This window comes from Pipistrellus hanaki, assembly GCF_964339955.1.
Source record: "Pipistrellus hanaki genome assembly, chromosome: 16".
NCBI classification, from domain to species: domain Eukaryota; kingdom Metazoa; phylum Chordata; class Mammalia; order Chiroptera; family Vespertilionidae; genus Pipistrellus; species Pipistrellus hanaki.
This window is the reverse complement of record NC_140518.1, coordinates 30,496,333-30,509,531: the sequence shown is the minus strand read 5'-3', so window position 1 is coordinate 30,509,531 and position 13,199 is coordinate 30,496,333. Positions and strand designations below refer to the sequence as shown.

General features: G+C 40.8%; 1 protein-coding gene across 3 annotated transcripts in view; it reads left to right on the top strand.

The window, feature by feature from the left end:
* FAM222B (family with sequence similarity 222 member B) overlaps positions 1–13,199 on the top strand; it is a 53,784-nt gene that overhangs the window by 16,704 nt on the left and 23,881 nt on the right. The window contains exon 1 of one of the 3 annotated variants that reach the window (XM_084862969.1): positions 1,435–1,688. The exons of the other annotated variants lie outside the window; for them this stretch is intronic. The gene's annotated coding sequence lies outside the window, so the exon portion shown is untranslated. Of the gene's footprint in view, positions 1–1,434; positions 1,689–13,199 lie in introns of those variants that run through there. 3 annotated transcript variants of the gene reach the window in all.

Here is a 13,199-nt window from a genome sequence, read left to right as displayed (position 1 = left end):
ATCTTCTTGGACCCTAGAGACATATACCAGGTATACTGGTTAATAATGTGGATTTCCCCCCCCAAAAAAGATGGAGTTACATATATGTTGATATATATGTGATTTGATATGTATGCTGTTTTGTTGTATTGGCAACCAGCTTCAAAACTTCATATGTCAGTCCTAAGGTTTGGCTCAGTGGATAGAGCGTCAGCTTGCGAACTGAAGAGTCCCAGGTTCGATTCTGGCCAAAGGCACATGCCTTGGTTGTGGGCTCAATCCCAGTGGGGGGGCGTGCAGGAGGCAGCTGATCAATGGTTCCTTCTCATCATTGATGTTTCTCTCCCTCTCCCTTCCTCGCTGAAATCAATAAAAATATATTAAAAAAATAAAAGGCTACTTAAATTTAAAGTATTTTTGTATTATTATTATTATTGTAGTACTTGGGGAACTAAGGGGGATTATAGTGATTTACATATGTAATATTAGTTGCCAGAACTCTGGATGAAAATGATCATATTGGTGGTAATAGCTGGCTTTTCCCAATACCCATTTCTCTTGTATCTTAAGTGAGCCCCACTATGCCTAAGAAAATATCCTACAATCCTTAGCATATTCTATTCCAGCAGTCTTATGTCCCTAACGTTGGCATTTGTGATTGATGTATTGATGCAACCTGCCTGCTATGTCGTGGCCTGGCAATTGCTGAGGGTTTTTCACATATTAGGTGTATGGCTTGAACAAGTCTTAAGAGGTTTGTTTCCTGGTTTTACTCAAGAGAGTGGTTAGTTTGGATTTAATTGAATGTAGATGTCTTGTGTCTGAACTGGGTCAACTGTGTGTGTTTGTGGTGTTTCTTTTTTGCAGATGATTTAATATATTCCCTCTCCTCCCACCACCATACCTTCCAGATACATACCTTCCCAATACGCCCCGCACCCCTTAATTTCTGCCGTTTCAGACAGGGTGGATTGATTGATGTGTGTAGCTGATCTAATAAGCAAACCTAAATCCATACACGGTTATGATTAGTCTGAGAAAAGAGGGGCGAGGCATATAGACCTGGGGAGCATTTTTTTTTTTTTTTACTGTCGTGTGTCACCAGGTGGCTGTTGGCTGTGGAAGTCTGAGGCACTCTAGGGTACCGCCTGGGTGGTTAGTGGGCAGGGGAGCGGTAGAAGAGGTGGGGCATCACTTGGCCCAGCTATGGGATACTAGACTCCGGGCTTTGAGGTGGGGGCCCTGGGAGATGGGGGCAGCTCTAACAAAGAGGAGCCGGCCCGGGCCGGGGCCGCAGGTAGTTGGCCTATCCCCGGCAGCTGACCTCCCAGTGGGCCTCCCCAGTTGGCTGCTTTTCGAGTCGCTCTGCTGGCTCCCTGGCTCGCCATTGGTTGTGAGGACGGGAGGGGGCTCTTGGAGGGCCGGGATGGAGTTGAGGGGGCGGGGCTGGCTTCCGGCGGCGAAGCGGGACTAGCGGTCTCAGACTGGGGGAGGGGGTGCCGGCGCACCTCGGAGTGCTGCGCTCGGAGAGCCAGGCACCCGGAGCAGCCGCCCCCTCCCCCGCCAAGACCGCTGGAAGCCCCTTCTCTTTCATCCTCTCGGGCGGGGCGCCCCCGCCCGGAGAGTTGAGCTACCCCACGCGGGAGGGGCGGAGCCGGAGCCCCACCGAGCGCTGCAGAGCGAACCTCACCTCCCTTCTAGGGTTCAAGGTGTGTGTGTGTGTATGTGTGCTTTTTCTAACGCAATCCCGACTTCTGCCGACTTAACCTTGAGAAGAAATGGAATGGGAAGTAAGAGCCCCGCATCCCATCAGTTTATTTTTATTTTCTAATTCTGCCCTTCATTATTTTCCTCCCTTCATCACATCCCTGCGGCAGGGTAAGGAGATTCAGGACTCATCTCTTTTTACTGATGTCGATGTCGGTCGCGTAGTAAAATAATAGAGCGAAAAAGAGGAGCCTTTCTAATGTGGCATCTGACGCAGTGAACCGCAAAAAAAGAAAGAGAAAAAGCTTAGAGTGTTTTTTGGAACTGTACTGCATCCCTGTCTATTAAAAGCTGTCTTCATTTTCCTTCTTGGGACTACCTTAATCAGCAAAAACTGTTTGAAAAGGCAGAAGGTGCTCGTGGGAAGAGGGAGAGCCCCCGTCAAATGGTGGTTAAAGGAAATCCTGTTAGTTGTTAGTGATTGATTAACTCTGCTAAAGTCTCTTCCCGAGTACATTTTCACCGGCTTTGTGTAGTACTAAACCCTGTTGGAGACTCCTAAATAGAGGGAGCAAACTTACCTTACGGTACTGAAACTTATCTGCTTCTTATATCCATAAGTTCTCAGAGGAATTAGTTTTGGCTGTCAAAAACCAAAAAATACCCAGATGAATTTTAATTCGTTTATTTTTTAAAGCCCCTTCCTCCCAACTTTATGAATTTTAATGATTGTAGTATTACAATTTAAATTATATTTTTCTCTTTTGAGTTCTTTTGCTTCTACAACTTACGAGTCTCTTCTTTCTGAAGGATGCTGCACTCAGCCTCAGCCAAAATCAGGAATCCTTTATAGATTTTTAATGAAGAAGAAAATGATCAGTTGATGATAGAAAACCTCAAATTTTTTATAGAAGCAAAGGGTGTGAATTTGTGTGTAGTCTGCATGTCTGTGTTGAGAGGCAATTTTATGGTGAACTTGTTTTAACTGGGCATTTTTCACCAAAGGTGTTTAGACCAGATTTATGTTAATGTTGATTAGCTAGAATGTCTGAAGGGATAAATATCAATTTTTTGTTAGCACTTTGATAAAAAATTTTTTTTAAAGATCGAATTGCCTTTATTAAACAATTCATGAATTGGACAGCATCTCATTTAGCAACTAGAAGGACATTCCTGGATAAATATTAATTGAAGTGATTGGGAGTTCATTCTTGAAATTTAGGTTTAGTTTTCAGAGACTGTTCCAACTGGAGTTTAGTGTTGACAGAATTGATAAGCTGCAGGTATTTTACAGTTTTGCTAGATTAATGTTTTCTTTTGCATGGATTTATTGAATCTCTAACCAATAAGGAGTTTAGAAAGCAAGTATTATAAAGAATAGGGATGATGAGATAGGAAACTATCTCAGTTGTGAAAACTTATTAGGGCCGAAACCGGTTTGGCTCAGTGGATAGAGTGTCAGCCTGCGACTGAAAGGTCCCGGGTTCAAATCCGGTCAAGGGCATGTACCTTGGTTGCAGGCATATCCCTAGTAGGGGGTGTGCAAAAGGCAGCTGATCGATGATTCTCTCTCATCGATGTTTCTAACTCTCTATCCCTCTCTTCCTCTCTGTACAAAATCAATAAAATATATTTTTTAAAAACTTATTAGGGATCAGAAAACTTATACTTTAAAAAAATTCTCAAGTAAACTTAGTATAGAATTGTGTAAAAAAATAGATTCACAGTAAACCTTTGTTGGATTTGGGGTTTTTAATTTATCCCTTCAAACTCCATGAATAATATTTAAATTGAAAGGCAAAGAAGTTCTCTTACCTATGTTACTGAGAATGAACCTTTAAAATTCACTGATTGAATCTTTGACAGCCAGCCTGGTACAAAATGAAATGCAATTTGGATAAGCTATAGCAAGCTGAGGAAGTGACAAAAACCACTTGGTGGCCATATTAAAGCATATACATTTTGCTTCTACTAGAAAACAGGTTGCCATCCTATTTGATATTTATCCTAGGTGGTTTTTTCTTTGTCTACCCATAGGTAATGTTATAATGCACTTAGATCACTTCTTTAAAAAAAAAATTATTGCTTTGAGAGAGAGATGAAGGGCGAGAGAATGAGAAAGAGAGACAGACAGATACATGGATTTGTTGTTCCACTTATTTATGCATTCATTGGTTGATTCTTGTATGTGCCCTGACCAGGGATCAAACCCACAACCTTGATGTATCAGGATGACACTATAACCAACTGGATGAACTACCTGACCAAGGCTACTCACCTACCTTTTTATATATTTTATTGATTTTGTACAGAGAGGAAGGGAGAGAGAGAGAGTTAGAAACATCGATGAGAGAGAGAGAGAGAGTCATCAATCAGCTGCCTCTTGCACACCCCCTACTGGGGATATGCCTGCAACCAAGGTACATGCCCTTGACCGGAATCGAACCCGGGACCCTTCAGTCCCCAAGCCAACGCTCTATCCATTGAGCCAAACCGGTCTCGACTCACCTACTTTTTAAATACTTGTTTTCTTGGCTAATTTTTATAATCAGTATTTTGCATGGTGCAGTGATTTCCCCAAAGATTTTTTCCCAGGAGACAAAAGGCTATGTATAGAGCTAATAGGTGTATCTACACTGATCTTCAAATATCACTTAAGGGAGATGGAAATCCGCAGATTTGGTCCTCTGCAAGGAAACATGAAGCTGTGACTCTCCTATTAAGTTGAAGGGACATGCTGCTGCTGAGGTTAAAGTGGCTGCTTTAATTTTCTTTAGTAGTCTGTTTTTATTCATTCTGCTTATTTTTGTGAATTACAGCTTGGAATGTGTTAAGGGGTCCTATATTTTCTCTAAAGGGAGACTCAACTCAATCCTGCATTCACATCTGAAGTATAAAATGATCCCCTTAAGAAGGTGAAGGAAAGATTGGGCCCCTAGCGTTGTTTGATTCTTATAATAATTAGTTTGAGTGTTACCAGATTTGGAAAGAGAATTATTTAGAAACAATGAAGGTATTCATGTGGAGGTAGTTTGTAGCTGTTCAGCTTTGTCAGGTGTCTGAGAATATTTTGTGTGTGTTTAAACACCACCCCCTCTCCCAGGGGTTGATTCTTGGCAGCTGAGTCTTATGAGGAAGTTGTTTGCTATGAGTCTGAATCTAGAGGGTAGAGGACTTGGTGGAGTCTGTTATCTGTATATGACCCAGATAAGCTTGTGGAATTGGTTGCTGGTGAATTGCTGAACTCTTCCTAATGAAAGGTTGCTAGGCAAAGTGCATCTCAATCAGTTTAATCCTCAATAGTTTACAGGTCTGCTTTTGTTGAGGGCCTGAATGGTCTTTCTAATTGCCCTTTAAGAATCCTTTTGGATGTGCATATAGTAGTATGTTGCTCAGTGGCTTAAAAAAAAAAAGGAATAGAACAATTTAGGGAGATCACTTTATTCATTTACTTACCTTTTGGTAATCTGGATCAGCATTGTCATTAACATCTCTCCTGGATCAAGTGGTAGTGGATGGTGTTTGCTCTCCAATATTAAGATTCCACTGTGTTTGATTATCTTCTGTTTTGTAACTAGTAAGGCAATGAACTAACACATTCATTGTTAGTTGGAAACAGGCCAGTGATAACACTGCCCTTGGGCCTAGATGGATGGAAAATAGGACACAGTAAACAATTGAGGGCATAAATAATGAATCTTCCAACTGAGCCCTGGGAGAATGAAGGAGATTATCCTTAGAGCTGTTCAATCTGGCAGTGAAAAGGAAAGAGTCCACTGAATTAATTACCCTGTGTTTGATACTGCACTTATTATGGGATTGTAAGAGCCATTCAAAACACAGTTGCCTTTTTTTTTTAATTTAAAAAAATATGTATTTTATTGATTTTTCACAGAGAGGAAGGGAGAGAGATAGAAAGATAGAAACATCCATAAGAGAGACACATCGACCAGCTGCCTCCTGCACTCCCCCTCCCCCCACTGGGGATGTGCCCACAACCAATGTACATGCCCTTGACCGGAATAGAACCTGGGACCCTTGAGTCCGCAGACCGACGCTCCATCCACTGAGCCAAACCGGTTTCGGCAAACACGGTTGCCTTTTAAATGTAAACTTTGAACCCATCTTTTTGTTCATTTTGATTTTTAAAACCAAACACACAAGTTAAATTGTTCATTTATTTTTAGAATTAGGCCTTTGCTCTCTCCCCCCAATTCTTTCTATATGTTAGCATTCTAACATACTGGTCAGTTCTTACATTTGGCCAGATCTTAGAATTTTTATTAGAGATTTCATTACTTGTAAATATAAAGGGTAATAGAAGAAAAAAAGAGAAGCCTGAGGTGGTTTAAAGGAATTCTTTGGTACCTTGAGTACATAGTATACTTCTAAATTAAATGTGGGGCTAAAGAGTATCTTACCCAATAACTGCCGGGACCGGTTTGGCTCAGTGGATAGAGCGTCGGCCTGTGGACTGAAAGGTCCCAGGTTTGATTCCGGTCAAGGGCATGTACCTTAGTGCGGGCACATCCCCAGTGGCGGGTGTGCAAGAGGCAGCTGGTCGATGTTTCTCTCTCATCGACATTTCTAACTCTCTGTCCCTCTCAATTCCTCTCTGTATAAAATCAATAAAATATATTTAAAAAAAAAAAAGAGTATCTTACCCAATAATAAAGAAACATTAAATTGAGTATACCTCTGCTATGCCTACTGCCAATCAGATGAGTATGCAAATTAACCCAACAAAGATGGCGATTAATTTGCATACAAACCTGGGTCTGGGAACCTCTCTGCACCCAGGTCACTCCCAGCCGGCCATCGGAGGGGGTGGGGGGTCGCTGCTTCCCAAACCTAAAGCCTGGGGCAGAGCTTTAGGCTTGGACAGGGGCTGAGCCTGGGATTGGAGGGAAGGGGAAAAAAATCAATGGAAACATATCCTCAGGTGAGGATAAAAAGAAAAAGAAAATAAGAAATGTCATATCCTGTGAAAGACACATCTTCAAAATGCCTAAAGAAAGTTGTCATTTTTTCATGGTGAAGGGACTGGAGTTCATGTTACTGAAAACACCTTGGTGGCTGCGGTGACTGGCAGTGACTGCAGCAGTGGGGTGATGGGGCTGGCGCCTTCCCCTGATCAGACTGGTCGCCTCCTGCAAATGGAGGCCAGACTGCAGCTTAGGTCCACTCCCAAAGGGGAGGGAGCCTAACCCATCAGTAGGACATCCCCTGAGGGTTCCCAGTTTATGAGAAGGGGTAGGCTGGGCTGAGGGACCCCTCTCCTGTGCATGAATTTTGTGCACCGGACCTCTAGTAATTATATAACAACTCACAAAAGGTTAAGGTTAAGACAAGAGTTTCTTCAGCCCAATAATCATTTTCAGTGTTAACATCAGTACTTTTACCTTTGGGTTTTATTGAATATTTCTTGCCATTCCCTTCTGGCCTGCATGGTTTCTGTTGAGAAGTCAGCTGACAATCGTTTAGGTGCTCCTTTATAAGTTACTACCTTCTTTGCTCTTGCTTCTTTTAATATTCTCTCTTTGTCTTTTGCTCTTGGAATTTTAATAATGATGTGTCTCGGTGTGGTCCTCTTTGGATTCCTTTTGTTTGGAGTTCTGTGCGCTTCCTGGACTTGTAAGTCTAATTCTTTCACAGGTGGGGGAAGTTTTTTGACACTATTTCTTTCAGAATGTTTTCGATATCTTGCTCTCTCTCATCTTCTGGGACCCCCATAATTCTGATGTTGGTTCGCTTGAAGTTGTCCCAGAGGTTTCTTACATTATCTTCAATTTTCTGGATTCTCTTGCCTTCTAGCTTCTGTGGAGGAGTGTCTTCTGGCTCTTTATGTTCCAAATCTTTGACTTGGTTCTTGCGATCTTCCCTTCTGTTTTTAGGACTCTGTAAAATATTTTTTATTTCAGACAATGTATTCTTTATTTCTTGTTGATCCCTTATCATTTCTTCTTGACTCCTTATTAATTCTAGTTGATCTCTTTTCATATCCTCATAGGCTTTATCCATCTTTTCTAGGAAATTCTTGAAAAACCTTATAAGCATAGATTTGAACTCTATATCCAGACGCTTTTTGTCCTCCATTTCTTTCGTTTGTGATCTATTTTGTTGTCGCATTTCGCAGTGACAGATGGGACCGGATCATTGGATTGTTTAGATCAAATCTGAGGATTGAGTTTGTTAATTTTCAGCCTAGCCTGAAAGGGAAGAAGGTGTCTTTGCCAGCATATGTGCAGAACTCTAGTTAAGGGTTCATTCCAGATCAGATATAATCAGTTCTTCATTATTCATGCAGAAGGACAAACAGGCAAAGTATAGGCAGGTAAAAAAAAAAAAAGATATTCCTAGTCCACATTGTTAAGCAATATTTTTAACTTCCTCTACTTTTTAACTAGGATTTTCTAGCTAAACAAACTGATTAGAGATGTTTCTTTGGTCACTCAAGAGACCAATAAGCAAGATAGCCACACACAAGCTTGGATTTCAGTTAGTTTCTTAATCATCAGAAGTAGTATATAACTCAGTATTGGACCTAGAAAAGTTCAGCTAAGTTTAGTAACCTTGGGACAGTTTGTTTTACTTAATATTTTATTACTTAACCCTTGTTACCTAATTACACTGAGTTCCTATGGTGAATTGAGATCTTCCAAGTAAATCATAAATAAATTACTAGTAGTTCTTGAGACTGGTATATCTTCTTCTTTGGCTTCTTCTGGCCCCACAGTATATGCAAATCATTCATCATGTGGGTGAGCTGTAGATAGCCAAGTCAAAGAACTATTACGAAAACAAACCCCTCTTTTTTTTTTTTTTTTTTTTTCTTAAAAAAAAAAAAAAAAAGCCCCACAAACAAACAGAAACATCAATGATGAGAGAGAATCATTCATCAGATACCTCTTGCACACCCCGGCATATGCCCTGACCAGGAATCAAACCATGACCTCCTGGTTCATAGATTGACACTCAACCACTGAGCCACACCTGCGGGGCTAAACCTCTTTTCTTTAAAAAATTTAAAAAAAAAAAAAAAGTTTTTGGTTTAAGGGAAATATAGAGAAAGAGAAACATTGAATTTGCTGCTCCACTAATTTATGGTGTCATTGGTTGCTTCTTATATGTATCCTGACTGGAGGTTAATCCTGAAACCTTGGCATATGGAGATCACAGACAACCAACTGAGCTACCTGGCCAGGTCACCCTCTCTCTAAATAGATTTTAGAGAGAAAGACAGATATTGATTTGTGTTTTTTTTTAACTTATTTATTCATTGGTTGATTCTTGGATGTGCCCTGACCAGGAATTGAACCTCAAACCTTGGAGTATCAGGAGGATACTCTAACCAATTGAGGTACCAGGGCCACAAACCCCTCCTATACTGAGCTGTATATACTCTAATGATGAGGGCTGTTGGCCAAAATGAAATCTATTTAGAAGTCAGATTCTGCTCAAAGAAGTACTGTAATAAAACCTAGCTGAAGGTTTTTTTGTTAATCCTGGGATATTTTTCCCTTTTTTTGAAGAGAGCGTAAGGGAGGGAGGGTGAGAGAAAGAGAAACATCAGTGGAGAGACACATTGATCTGTCGCCTCCTGATTGGGGCAGGGGATTGAAGCTGCAACCCAGGTATGTGCCCATGACTCAGAATCCAATCCATGACCTTTGGGTATGTGGGGGTCGGCGCTCTATAACCACTGAGCACACAGGCCAGGACTGAGGTTTTTATTGATCTTAGAGAGGGAGGAAGGTAGAGGGATAAAGATAGAAACATCGATGACAGAGAAACATTGATTGACTCCCTCTGCATGCCCCCTATTGAGGATTGAGCTGACAGCCCAGGCATGTGCCCTCACCCGGAATCGAACCAATGACCTCTTGGTCAACGCTCAACCACTGAGCCATACCAGCTGGGCTGAGGATTTCTTTTAAGTGCTATTTGGTGGGGAAAATGTTGCCTCTCTCTCAACTGAATTATTACATAGTTTTAAAAGGCAAGGTTTCATGGCCAATTGCTACTTCTTTGCATTCACCAAAGTGATTTGGAGAATCAGTTTCGTATCTAAGTGAAAATCAAATTTTATGCTACTTGCAGAATTGAAATGATTTAGCCAGCATCCCTTTTGCTTTGGAGGAGAAGCATAAGCATTATTAACCATAACTTAAAAAATTTTTTTCCTCCCCAAACCTTCTACCATTAGCATTTCATTTATCACTTGTTATGAAAAGGATAGAATTTAATCTATTTTGAAATGAAAGGGGTCTCAAGACTACAGAAGTTAAAGGGCAGCTTATCCCAGGTCACAGTATGTCAATGGAAAAGTCACATTTCCTGGGTTCCTGAATGAGCCTCTGTATTACCCAGCTATTCAGCTGGAAATGGTTTACTATTGTGAAGACATTAACTTTTTAGCTGTGAAGGTACTGGTTTGGCTTTTGCTTATCTTATTCTCATAGAATTTCTCTCATTCAACAGAAAAAAGGACCAGTGGATTAATGAAGAATCTATATCTTGGTTTTTAACTTATTCTGCCAGGTGTAACTGTGCATTCACTAAAGTGCTTTACAAAAGATTTTAGTATTTAGGCTTTTAGGTTTTATTCAATCCCTGTGAGGCATGGTGCAGTTAGAATATGATACTTTGTTAGAACATCTCCCCAGAGAGACAAAAGGAACCTTTGCCTGTTTCCATAGTCAGAGGCAAAATTAAATTGGAACAATGAAAAAAGAGACTTAAAAATTCAGCAATTGAATGGTGGTCTTTTCTAGGGTCACAAAGTACTAACAAAATCAAATCTCTTAGGTAGGGCCCAAATAAACTCGGGAGCTTGTACATTTAGAAACAGTGCCTCACTGTCTGTGGTTCCCAGCAACAAGTGTCTCCTAGGATTCTACTTACACATACGATTGTGGATGTTGGGTCCATGCTACACATTTTACCTTTATACTAACATAGTGAACGTAACACTCTGGAGAAGCATATGAACAAGAGTGATGAAGTAGTAATATTTCCTTGTTACCAAAAAAATTAAATAAGTTGCAACGAGTTGCTCTTTCAGCAAGCTGTATTTTAATTTTTGCCTCTTCTCTAGGATGAACAAATATCCTAACTGAAATGTGTTGTGTTTATCATTCATATAGCATGTTTTGGGGAGATTGTTCTGTAGTGCACCTAGAAGTGAGAGGCTGGTGCAACTTCAGCCTGCACATCAACTTTGTAGCTCTTTAAAATACTCTATCACCTCCCTCAAAACTCCCCCCCCCCCCCACGTCCACACCTACTCATCTTTTGGCTTCCCACAACTAGTTTTGAAAGTTCCATTGCTCAACTATGGAAATGCTATTCTTTTTCAGAGTTGCATCTAACAGCAATCTTTGGTTGTGTTCAGGCTTACATTACTTTGTTGCTTTATTGCTTAAAGAGTTTTTCTGTATTACAGAAACAGGATTCCACTCCTTAAAACAAATTGATAAATTGCTTTTTATTAATTGTGCAAGTGTTTAATAGTTAAACTTGAGCCGAAACTGGTTTGGCTCAGTGGATAGAGCGTCGGCCTGCAGACTGAAAGGTCCCAGGTTCGATTCCGGTCAAGGGCATGTACTTTGGTTGCGGGCACATCCCCAGTAGGGAGTGTGCAAGAGGCACCTAATTGTTGTTTCTCTTTCATCGATGTTTCTAGCTTCCTATCCCTCTCTTTCCCTCTCTGTAAAAACTCAATAAAATATATATATATATATATATATATATATATATATATATATATATATATATATATATAAAGTTGAACTTGAAATGAAGAGAAAAAAAACCTATATTAGTTATAGTTCCCTGTTTAAAAATCTGTTATGTAATTAAAACCACCCTGCTGCCCGGCCAGTGTGGTTCAGTGCTTGAGCATAGACCCATGAACCAGGGATTCACGATTCAGTTCCCAGTCAGGGCACATGCCTGGTTGCCATCTCTAACCCCAACAGTGGGCGTGCACAAAGCAGCCAATCAGTAATTCCTCTCATCAGTGATGTTTCTATCTCTCTCTCCCCTTTCCTCCCTCTCTCTGAAATCAATAAAAACTATTTAAAACAAATATTTTTTAAAAAGCTGTACTGCTGTCTTGCACATAAACTAGCAGATAAGCCATGGAGAAACTACAGTTGCTCAGTGAGGACCACTCTATGCTATTTAAAATTGTTGCCCTACCCAGTACTCCTCATCATCTTGCAGTTCTTTCTTTTTTTAAAATTCTTTGTTGTTCAAAGTATGTCCCTTTTTTCTCCCCATTGTCCTCTCCCAGCCTGCCCCTGCCCTCCAGCTCTGGCCTCCACTCCCTCATTGTGTCCATCTGTCCCCCCAATAGCATTTATTACAGTCTAAGCGTCTATGCAACTTAACCTGTTCACTAAGTTTATCTGACTTGCCCACTCTACCCCATGTAAAAATGGAAGCACTGTGAAGACAAAGTTTTGTTTGTTTTGCTCATTGCTGAGTCCCTATTTCCTGGAGCATTGTCTTGCTACATTGTAGGTGCTCAATAACTACTGGTGTGAATTAATTGGAGAGGTATTCTTTAGTACAGCGGTTGCCAACCAGTGGTCCGAGGACCATTGGTGGCCCATAAGGTCCAAAAGGTTGGCGACAGCTGCTTTGGAATGTATCAGGATTAGAATTCGAGTGCATGGGAAGAGATTATTGTCTTCCTAGAGCTATTAGTAAGTTAGGGATCAGATTACTTAACTAGTTTAAGAGAAAGAAAAAACTCAAGGCACTGGGATTAATTGGTTTATCTTTTAAAAATGATAGGCATTTTATAGTATACATGTATGAAGAAACATTATATAAAGATAGATGACTAGCTTTTATTCACTTTGAAGGGGACAAGGGAAGTTCCTGAACAATGAATATAAAACACTCAGAAGAGGCCCTGACCAGGTAGTTCGGTTGGTTAGAGTATTGTCCCGATACACCAAGGTTGCAGGTTCAATCCCCGGTCAGGGCATATACACAAAACAACCATTGAATGCATAAATAGGTGGAGCAACAAATCATCCCCTCCCCCCCTCAAATCAATATTTTAAAAAAAGACATATAGAAGAATTTCCTGACTTTTAAAAAATAAATTTTTATTGATTTCAGAGAGGAAGGGAGAGGGAAGGGGGGGGGAGGGAGGGAAGAGAGAGAGAGAGAGGAGAAACATCAATGATGAGAGAAAATCATTGGTTGGCTGCCTCCTGCACACCCCTTCCTGGGAATCAAGCCCACAACCTGGGCTTGTGCCTTGACTTGGAATCGAACAGTGATCTCCTGGTTCATAGGTTGACGCTGTACCACTGAGCACATCAGCCAGGCTTTTTCATCTTTTTTTTTTTTTTTTTTTTTTCAAATCCTCACCCCAGGATATTATTTTCATTCATTTTTAGAGAGTGGAAGGGAGAGGGAGAGACAGAGAGAAACACCAATGTGAGAGACACATATCGATTGTTTTCCTCCTGCGTGCTCCCAATCAGGGCCAG